Below are 11855 nucleotides of genomic sequence, written 5' to 3'. Positions count from 1 at the left end.
TTAGGTTCCATGTTCATATAATCATAGAACACAATCATCTGATCCGTCAAAGTCACCGAAAATGCACTGACGGAGTTGTGTTTAGACTTACTGTATTCTAAAATTGTTGGTCATGTTTAAAAATGCACGCATTTAGTTGTATTCAGTGTTGAAACGTATTGTACGACTCTCGTTTTTAAATATGTGGCTTTCATGGCTGTCTTATGGTCGGAAAGGTTCCTGACTTAATAGATTGATTACAGCACACTTGATCCACTTATTTAGGCCCAATAACAGATCTCTTTCTTTTTATGAAAGGTCATGTTTTCATTTCTCTGAAGATGACATCTTGATCACACCGTGACTCTCTGTGCCTCCTTCAATTTGGCTGAAGAACTGGGAAACAAGGAATGGTGGCACATGTACACACATGGTGCTGAGATGTTCCATTCAAATCCACGTGCTAGCACTTCAACTCACTCTTCATTAATTCAGCCGGCCAATCATTCTTCTGAAAAAGGACGGAACACTCTGGGAACACAATAATGCCAGCAATTAATTCAAATTTTTAATAGAAAAACGCCGTGTGCCTTTGTCCCTGAAACATACTCCTGCACCAAGAGGTGCTTCAGTGCGTGTTTTGTATTCAGACTTCAAGTTTTTGTACAACTTCTCGGGTCTCTCGCTCTCTTTTTAATGAGTTTAGCAGTCAAGGTGCTTAAGCTTAATGGTGATAGCTTGTCTGGTGCTGTGTGAAGGTAACATAATATGCCTTCCAGATCCTTCAGGACTCACTGATGAACACAAACGTCTTCAGATGTATCTCGCTGACTCGTGCATCGCTGTTACACCTACAGTAGCTACGTATTGTTCTTATGATGACTGAATGTGTTATATGACAATACAGTATCATCCAGTTCCTATTGTCTTGTTCTTCTGTCTCCAAAGCCACAGTATTAGGCACACCAGCGCACTCAGACCAGCCAATGTGGTTTGCGTCGGTGCAGAACTGCATTGCATCACGCTGCGAGCTGTTTCTAATATTTTTACCCATCTTATGTACCTAAATAGGTTGTGCAGATCCCAAAGAGCTCACAGCATGATGCAATGCAGTTCGACCACTGCAAACTTAAACCATAATAATAAACATACCTGTAATTAAACATTAAATTAAAGGTTTATGAGTTGTCATTATTTTTGATCGATAAATGAAAGTATTCAATTACAATTAAAATGAATTAAATTAAAATAAATCGGTGATTTCAACACATTAGTTATTTAGCAATGAATTAACTTAGAATCTAAGCATTTGAATAAAGTATTATTGAAAAATACAATAAATTAAGAAAATCATTATTCTAAATATACAATATTAATTTGCAAATAAAATACAATTTAAAAATTAACACAGTTCTTAAATGAAGCACATTTATTTTTTTTAAATACAATTACAATTTAAAATTAAAATACAACAAAATAAAACAAAAACATGCAAATTCATTAACAATTTTCTTGATCACATTATTTTTTTTGAATAATAAATGTTACATTTAAAAATTGGAAATAAAATTGCCGATAAGATGAAATTAAAAATATGATCAAATTAAGACATTTTCTTACATATAGCAAATATTTAAAAAATATAAATTAAATTGCACTTCTACAAAGCCAATTTTTTTTATTTTTATTTTGATCAGGTAGAATTTTTCACAAGTTCTTGTGCTGGCTGGCATGACACTGTGCAGGCATCCCTAATGATTGAAGAATGAACACTTATTGCCCTATACAGCATGTAAGCCTGAAAAGGCAAAACGTATCAGAAGGAAAGTGGCAGCAGTGGCAGTGGTCAACAGGTCATCGTTAGGGAGTACTTTGTGCACTTTGTTAAAGCTGTCGTAAGGGTGCTTCTGCCTTTTAAGTTCTGGCACCATTAATGGCCGCGTATCCTTGACTATAGCTGCTCTTTCACTCCCGGCGCCGCTATTTACCACCTAATCCCCGACAAGGCCGCGGTTGTTTTTCCAGAGTTGTTAAGTGTGAAGTTTGTCAAACTGCGCCGAGGAAGGACAAGTTGATGTTTTGGCATTCACTGTTCTCGCTAAATTAATTTCCTTTTCAAACTTCCTGGCTCATCTAACTGGCTGAACACTAATAGAGCCTTTCAAATAAAAATTAAAAAAAAAAAGTCTGAGTGCATAACTGAAGGTCAGGCATTATTGATTTGTTGTAGCACAATGCCATCCTGTGGTAACACTGAGGGATGCTTCAACCTGCACCAGTGATGGCCGACCATCTGGACTTGAAGGATAATTGGTGCTCACTTTCGTATTTTCGTCATGGGACCCACGGCTGTGCAGTAAAGAACACATGCGTAAAGTAATGACTTGATTGGACAGCTTTTGTGACGTAATTAAAATATTTCAAACCACAATCATGTCTGGTGGTTTGAATACATGGGTTATTTTTATATTCTGCTATATTAACCTGCTAAGATTGTACAAAAAGCTTCTAAAACAGGGGTGTCAAACTCGTGCCATGGAGGGCCGAGACACTGCAGGTTTTCTTTCCAGCCGGTCACTAAAACAGGTGATTTTAATGATCAACACCTCCTTCAATTTGAGGGAAGGAGCTCATCAATTAAATCACCTGCTGGAGAAACTGGTTGAAGAGAAAACCTGCAGCGTCTCGGCCCCCCAGGGCACGAGTTTGACACCCCTGCTCTAAAACATACTTTGACAGAGCGCCGTTGTCACACACAGGGAGGGGGAGAGAGAAACAGCACTTCGATTTCCTCTTGCTTATTTGTCATTTCTGCAGGCTGTATGCTGTATTTGGACACTCCTCTGTGTCTTTGGTCCGTGTCTCATTCACATTTGAGCCGAACTCCACCCTAACTCTTATAAATATTCCACAACACAAGCATCACTTTTGTCTGCCCGTGTATGTCTGTCCTTCGAGTCACGAGCCGGGGATGCTATTCTTTCACACACCTACAAAAAAACAAGTGACTCCGGTGATTAATGGCGCAGAAAATCATTAAAATGTAAACAGTGGCAGTTGGTTGGCGCTCATTAGGGAGCTGACGGTGTGACAAGTAGCGCTAATTAACCCCGGGAAGTGACCCGTGGCCCAATGAAACTCTGCACTTCTCCCCACATCCACTCCCTCCCTGCTCTGCCATAGTTAAGTCACACGTGTTGTCATAAAAAAGTAGGGAAAACTGCAAAAGTATTCATGATGATAAAACACAAACTGTGTAACTTAAAAGAAAAATAAGTCACATTTTAAACTACATTTAACAGAATTGCTCAGATTTTTCTTGGCATGTCACACTCTGGCGGCCATTTGTTGCTGGGCAGAGTTTATTGGGCTTGCCCCACTGGCCAACAGCAAGAAATACTAATTTACTCAACACACATACTAAGCTAAGTACTATAATACAGTATAAGCTACAACACTATAAGACAAGCTGATGTATACACAGTAATTTGGTCCCTGCATTGTATTACTAATAAGAGGCAAATTTGTAAGAAAGATGGTCAAAGATACAAATGAGAGAAGCACTCGGAGAGCGCAGACCTCTGCCAAGCACCATAGCTCCCCCCATATTGTGATTCACACCAAAATAATAATCCTACATTTTTTGGATCAGTCTTTGATATTTTGTAGAACCTGTTGGAAAATTGGCATGTATTTTTTTTCCCAAGTGCTCTGGCCATTTTTTGTGGAGTTACATGCACAAATGCTGAAAATGGTCCAATCTCGCTACGTTAAAGAATCCTTTAAAAAAATTCCTGGATCCAGACGGTGATCCGGATCACCCCCAAAATGTAATCCGTTCTTCCATATCCCATTTCCGACCATTCCTGAAAATGTCATCCAAATCCATTCAGAACTTTTCAAGTTATTTTGAACACAAACAAACAGATAAATGCTGGCAGAAACATAACCTCTGTGTTTGGCGGAGGTAAAAAGATTACCCTTGAGCACTGAAAAGCTCTTACTTTGAAGGAAAAGAACATTTTTGATTTGAACAATAAAAATGCACATAAAATGAAATGATTATTTGTCACTTCATGTACTGTATTGATTGTCCAGGATGTGTTTCTTCAATATCAACACTAGAGGGCACAATAAACCTGTGGAAAAACAGTCCTCAGCGGTGTGCGATACCACTGATTTTATTTCCGATCCGATACAGAGTAAAATTCAGACTCGGTGATACCGATACTTTGTGCAAACACGCTGTCTTTTTTAATTTTCACTTTTAAAAAGTAGTGTATTTCAAATCATTGCATAGCTCATAGCATAAAGAATACAAGACAAGCTCTGTATGTAAGTATGTAGAGTACAGTAAGCTAAGCTAGTACAGTAAGCTAATATACAGCAACAGAAAAAAACAGAGGACAAAATCATATAAAATATGTAAAAATTGTATTTTAAACAAGAAGCAAAATAATAAATTAATTAAATTACAATTATTAATTAAAATTAATAAGAATGAGACTGACTTAGAGGGCAGTCGTTTTGTTTTGTGTCATGCGTTTCCGCATGACACCGTTCGGAAGAACAAGTAGTTCCTACCAACTGCGTATCATTTAGAAAAGGGGCCCGTTGCACAAAACTAGGATAAGAGATCAAGCCCGGATATCTTGCTTATCCTGGTTCAAATTATCCATGAAAAGTGGGATAGTGGAAAGTGGAATATGTTCTAGCATACAGAGATTTAATCTGTGGCGTTAGCCTGCTCCAGACCAAACTAAAGTCCAGCATCTATTTCATCTCATCCCTTATCTCAATCAGTAGTCACCATAAATGGAAACCAATAATTGTTCTACTGGCCACCACACATTGTTATCACATTTAAATACACCCGCTGTCATTACTTCAACTTTGTCATTTATTTCAATCATTGCAGACGGAGTTTACATGCTGTTGCAATCATTAGATCATTTATTAAATCATTTACACATTCTACATATAAAATACACATCCCATATGAATACAAATACACATGTACAAGACAAAAGAGTTATACAGTGTGATGGAGTTATATTTATATTTACTATTATATTTCAACGGATTCATAATCACAGTAGCCGTGGGGACCCGGAAGTTTACACGCTAGCGATTAGTGTTGCTGTGATGTGCTAATAAAGAGTTCATAGATATTCCTGTACAACGCTGTTCTTGATATGATAAACGGGTAACAATCAACATTAATTAACTATTTGGATTTGAATTGATGGTTTTAGCGGAGAGTATTTATGCACTGCTTACGCACAAACTATTGCAAATCGTCTCCGCAATACTTTGCCGCTTTGTGTCTTTGTTTTATGACTGTATCGGGGTTGCCTTTCTTTTTTTATTTGCTCTTTTGCGTCCTCGTAAGCCTCTATGAGGGTTTCTGCTTCAATGATGGGAAAGTCCGCCGCCTCGTTGCCATGGTGAGTCGGTGATTCTGTCATCGAGTGCGGAGTCCTACTTTTGTGCAACGGGCCCGAGAGTTCAATCATTTAGTTACTTTCCACTGTCCATCCATCCATTTTCTATACCGCTTCTTCCTCATTAGGGTCGCGGGTACTTTCCGCTGTGTTCCTGTTAATTAATGATATCGGTGTCCTGACCGGTATTATGATTTGAGAATCGATCTTAGCGTTTAAAGATCTGCTATCGGAGGTATCGCTATTTCAGTATCGACCAGTGGTGGCTTTGTCGTCGACCAACAGTATGCCATAGTTGATAACATAAATAATTTGTTAATCATTATACAAATTTGACAACTATATAGTAGAAAGCTGTAATTAACACAATTACTCAGATTTTTCTAGACATGCTCTGCCTGTGTAACATGTTGCCATGAATATCATATCGTTTATAGTTGGGTATGTTCACACTACAAATTGTGTGTAAAACGTATACTAAATGATAAAATCCACTGTTATAGCATTATTTAGTTAAAAGATTGTAGTCATGTGAACGATTACTTCAACAGGGATGCACATTTAGAGGATTTACTACATTTACAGCAGGTTTCCTTGCCCTCGTCGCCCCTCGACACTGGCCTCTCTCCAACCTTATTCCACTATTACATATGGCATCTGCACGAACAGTCGCGCACTAAGGCGGTAAAGAAAGTACAGTACCAAGATTAGTCCAACATTAAAAGGAAAAAAACACCATAAAAGTTGTTTCCGCCCGGTTTCGAACCGGGGACCTTTCGCGTGTGAGGCGAACGTGATAACCACTACACTACGGAAACTTCGATAACTTTTACCGATGACCAAATCATCACACGCACATATTACAGGTGATTATTCAAAAAAGTGTTATAGCGTTATAGTAATGTCTAAAAGTTGATGTACACACACTAATTTGGTAATCAAATCCCTTTCATTAAATGAAAAAGTCGTAGACACACTACAAACATGTTCTTTTGGTGGGGAAAAAGGAAGACTTTTGATACAATATAAAAATAAAAGCACACAGAAAATAAATGTATTGCTTAATCGTGACAGAATTTATTTTAAAAAGTGATATTCCGTATTTCCGGTGGGGTTTTGGCAGAAAATGTACTAATTGAATGTGTCCTGGATGTGTTTTTTCTCTTTTACCACTAGAGGGCAAAACAAGTCTATTGAAAAAAGAGTCTTCGTTGTCTTACATACTGGAGTGCATGTGTCAAACGAAGTCTACTTCAGGTTGTGGGCCGAACCGGGCATTACCACCCCAACTATAACCACCCCAACTATATCGCATTTATCGTATAAAAATATCATTAACTGTTTCCAAATTGAATATGTTTAGAAGACACTGCTCCGGTAAATCAGGGGTGGGCAACCTAAGACCCATGTCCCATGTAAAGCACACCATGGAATTACAAAACAAAAATTAGACCAACTGTTTAAAAACATTTTTTTTGGTGTCATGACAAGTGAAAAAGTGTTCCCCCCATTACTGATTTCATAGTTTTGTACATGTTTGTCACACGTAAACTTTTCAGATGATCAAACAAATTAAAATATTAGTCAATGACAACACAAGTGAACACAAAATTAGGTTTTTAAATGAAACTTTTTATTATTAAGGCAGAAAAAAAATCCAAACCTATGTGGCCCTGTGTGAAAAAGTGATTGCCCCCTAAACATAATAACTGGTTGGGCCACCCTAAGCAGCAACAACTGCAATCAAACTAGGAAAGAGTCTCTTACAGCGCTGGTGAGGAATTTTGGCCCACCCATCTTTGTAGAATTGTTATAATTCCGCCACATTGGAGCATTTTCGAGCATGAACCACCTTTTTAAGGTCATGCCACAGCATCTCGATAGGATTCAGGTCAGGACTTTGACTAGGCCACTCAAAAGTCTTCATTTAGTTTTTCTTCAGCCATTCAGAGGTGGACTTGCTGGTGTGTTTTGGGTCATTGTCCTGCTGCAGAACTCAAGCTGGTTTCAGTTTGAGGTCACGAACAGAGGGCTGGACATTCTCCTTCAGGATTTTTAGGTAGACAGCAGAATTCGTGGTCCCATTTATCACAGCGAGTCTTCCAGGTCCCGAAGAAGCAAAACAGCCCCAGACCATCACACTACCACCACCATATTTTACTGTTGGTATGATGTTCTTTTTCTGAAATGCGACGTTACACCAGATGTAATGGGACACACACCTTCCAAAAAGTTCAACTTTTTTCTTGTCAGACCACAGAGTATTTTCCCAAAGGTCTTGGGGATCATCAAGATGTTTTCTGGCAAAACTGAGACGAGCCTTAATGTTCTTTTTGTTCGGCAGTGGTTTTTGTCTTGGAACTCTGCTATGTAGGCTGGTTTTGCCCAGTGTTTTTCTTATGGTGGCGTCATGAACACTGACCTTAACTGAGGCAAGTGAGGCCTGCAGTTCTTTGGCTGCTGTTGGGGGGTCTTTTGTGCCGTCTTGGATGAGTCGTCGCTGCACTCTTGGGGTAATTTGGGTTGGCCGGCCACTCCTGGGAAGGTTCACCACTCTTCCATGTTTTCGCCATTTGTGGATAATGGCTCTCACTGTGGATCAATGGCGTCCCAAAGCTTTAGAAATGGCTTTTCCAGACTGATAGATCTGAATTAATCTCATTTAAGTTATGTTTTTAAAGGGCAGCAATCACTTTTTCACACAGGGCCATGTCGGGTTGGATTTTTTTCCTCCTTTAATATTAAAAAGTTTCATTTAAAAACTGCATTTTGTTTTCGGGTGTGTCATTGACTAATACATAAATTTGTTTGATGAGCTGAAACATTTACGTGTGACAAACATGCAAAAAAATAAGAAATCAGGAAGGGGGTCAAACACTTTTTCACACTACTGTTTGACTGAACGAAAAGGGAGCATCTAATCAGAATTAAGGCTGCCCTACTTTTTGCCTGATCAGCCTCATGACTGAATGGATGGAGGAGGAACGACTGTGACACGTCTCTCCCTCTGTGCATGAAGGCATCTTTGCTTTGGCGTGTTTTTAATTTCTCCATGTGCAAAGCATGACTCGGGCCATCTTGCAATGACACCTGCCAATACCCAGGTGGAATACGCATACTCACAATTCGCTTGTCACCATATTGTCAGCATCTCCCTGTGGACTTGTTAAGTACTGCTGCACCACAAAGACCACATGGTGTGGGGCTGTGGGTCTACATTTTCATGGCAAATGGATGTTTATTGTGTGTTTCTTGTTATTTTTAACGCATTTTTCAGATGTGCAGAAATTGGCATGACATGGTGTTTAATTTGTAGGTGGAAATGTATAATACTAAACACAAAAACACAAAAGTCTGTGTGATTTATCACAAAACTCCTAAAGCAAAATTAAAACGTCGGCTAGATAGCTGTGTTTATCCACCACGTGTTTTTGTGTGGCCTCTTGTTGCTAGGCGGAATATGTGAGTCACAATCAAAACTAATTACAGTTGCTTCTTGTTTATCGAGGATAAATGCTTCCAGACCCGGCTGCGCTAAATGAATTTCCGCGATATAGGAATCAATGTTAATAAATGGAATATTTTCCTAGTTAAAGCTTAGAAAACATGTTTATGACTTTTTAAATATATTTTTTATAATCATATTAGAGCCATGTAGACATAAAATAACAACCTTAAAGTCACCTTTACACTCCTATTACTCTTTGTTTACACCACAATGCTAATGTGCAGGCTACGGGATCAATGCAGGGACACAAGAGACGGCCACGGCTGCATTGCATGCTACTGCGCTAACTAGTTAGCCTCCAGTTTATTTATTTTTCAAACGGAGTGGGGAAGAAAGACAATATAAGAAGCCAAAAACTTACCACTTTCACACGGAATAGGAGGAGAAGTTATTTTGCGGCCGCATGGTTGCCTAGTGGTTAGCCTGCTGGCCACATAGTCAGGAGATCGGGAAGATCTGGGTTCGAATCTAAAAACATGCATGTTAGGTTAATTGGTGACTCTAAAAATTGTCTATAGGTATGAATGTGAGTGTGAATGGTTGTTTGTTCATATGTGCCCTGTGATTGGCTGGCAACCAGTCCAGGGTGTACCCCTCTCGCCCGAAGCCAGCATACCCACAACCCTAATCAGGATAAGCGGCATAGAAGATGGATGGATGGATGTCGGACATGCCATGGCTGACTACATGCAGTGTGACGGTAATGTGATGTAATGTCACGTCTCATCAATGTTTGGGGTCATTACTGATATCTAGTGGCCAAAATACTACATATACCTTGTATTTTAATATTTGATTAATGATAGGCCATAGTCAACCACAAAACAGCGATCATTTATGAATTAATTAATGAGCGAGGGAGCGATATTCGAACCACAATACAGCAAGGGACAACTCTAAACGTTTTTTGTCAACTTGAGGGAGAGTCCACCACTGCAGAGAAAGGACAAGGAGAGGCAGCTCAGTATTATGAAACACGTTCATTTTCCATATTAATTTGACAAAAGTAACAATTACATTTTGAAAACAATTTTAGCAACCTTAAAAACTATAGTACGCAGTATCTTACCATCTTTTTTTAACACTAACATGTGATATGTCCTAAAACTTTACAACTTAGTACAATTTTAAACAATGCTAGGAGACTAAGTTGCGCAAACTGTATGGTTGTTTTTTGTCCACATATTATTGGAGGGAATTTGTGCGGGCAACAACTTAAGCCCAATTACAAAACTGGAAAATGCGTGTTTTTGTGAGCCACCGCATCACACAGCAGAGAAAGAACAGGGAAAAGTGACGAAGGGATTTTTCTCCACATTCATTTTGTAACAGAATAAACTTTCTTCTCCATTTTGGGTTACGTTATTGAGGTGAGAAACACTATTGAATTCAAGTAATAACTCATGTCAAAACAGGAAGTTGATGGTGTTAAAATATGTTTTGGGGCGAGTCATGTCAAAAATCCCATCTTCAATGAAAGTGAAAGAAACCTGAAACATTCATTTATCCCTTTCATTCGTCATTTTGTTCATCAAATTGTTTTCTGCATGGAAAAATATCATCATAAAGCTATGAACACATGTTTTGTGTTAACATTTTTGACTTTCTGGAACAGATTAATTGGATTTACTTATTATTATTATTTCTTAAGGGAAAAACTGATAGCCAGCAAGCAAACGCAACAAGACACTCTCAAAAGGTCATATGGGTACATTTTCCACAAGATTCTCATCCGCGCTAATGACTGAATGTGTCGCGTGGACAGTTTTGTTGTTATGATTTGTTGTTACGCACTCACACTATGCTTTTATCCAATATTCTGCTGTCAGCTTGTGAAAAAAATTGTCTTAAGTTCAACATCTTTTCATATTCCGAGCATCATAGTGTCCATACTTTGCGACAGCAATACTTTCAAGGTAAAGGCCGTTTTATCCTTAAAGCCGAAAAGAGCCTCGTCATCAATTCCCTCGAAATGCATTATTAGAGACTCGTCAATGTTACCTCCCTCAAAGCCCCGCCTCAAAAACATCAGCTCAGCTTTTTTCCCCGTCTTTGGCCATCCCTCGTGGCGAGCGCCTTCTCATTAAATAACTTCCATAAGAGACGTGCAACTGAAGAAGAGTTGATGGGCAATTTTCACAAGCCCCCGGGGGGTTCGTACAGCAACAAACACGAGTCGTTGACTATTGATCCAGCCGAAGCTGAACATGCACTCTGGCGTAGTATTGTAAGAAGAACATACGTGTGTGTGGAGGGGAAAAAAGAAATGAATTGATTTTGCGTGAGAGACATAAAGTGTACCAAAGTGATGGGAGATTTTAAACATGGTGTTTTTTTTAGCCACATGAAAGAGTCAGCTCGTGCCTGAAGGGCAGAGAGATTATTTTAACTGACTGAACTGAAGGTCAGTGGTTTTGTTACTGAGGTCATCCTCCAAATGGACAATTTCCAAGCTCTATCAGTGTCTGTGTGCCCCCCTAGACCTTCTTACCATTATCTTTCTAGCATTCATTCATTTTCCCTACCCCCTGCTTACCTCTCCTCCTCATTTTTTCACCACTACAAATGACATTAGTGGCGCTCCCTATGGGGTATACTCAAAATGCTTTGGAAGACATGACTGCATGTAAAACAGATATCTTCAAATTATTATAATCAGGGGCGCCGTAAAGGGGGGGAAATTTAGGACAATTCCAAGGACCCCTGACTGACAGGGGCCTCAGTAAATTGGTAAAACAATTTTGCTGTCTGGTTGCGATAAAAAAAACGATTAAAACAATCTCTTGTATTTGGTAGTAACAGTTATCTACATTGAGTGCATACAATGGTTTGGTCCACTACTACTTTCACCATGTTTCCTAACTGCAGCTACTCGGCAGTTGCGGTAGAGCAGAGTGAAACAATGCTGCCGGTGCCTAGTAAAA

General features: G+C 39.0%; 1 non-coding gene across 1 annotated transcript; it reads right to left on the bottom strand.

Moving 5' to 3' along the window:
• Nucleotides 1-6168: 6168 nt before the first annotated feature.
• On the bottom strand, nucleotides 6169-6241 carry trnav-cac (transfer RNA valine (anticodon CAC)). Its single transcript has one exon. It is a non-coding gene; the product is annotated as a tRNA-Val (tRNA).
• Between the last annotated feature and the right edge of the window lie 5614 nt (nucleotides 6242-11855).

Source organism: Dunckerocampus dactyliophorus, chromosome 11 (genome assembly GCF_027744805.1).
Source record: "Dunckerocampus dactyliophorus isolate RoL2022-P2 chromosome 11, RoL_Ddac_1.1, whole genome shotgun sequence".
Taxonomy (NCBI): Eukaryota; Metazoa; Chordata; class Actinopteri; order Syngnathiformes; family Syngnathidae; genus Dunckerocampus; species Dunckerocampus dactyliophorus.
The sequence above is the reverse complement of the archived record's forward strand: the minus strand, read 5'-3'. Positions and strand labels throughout refer to the sequence as shown.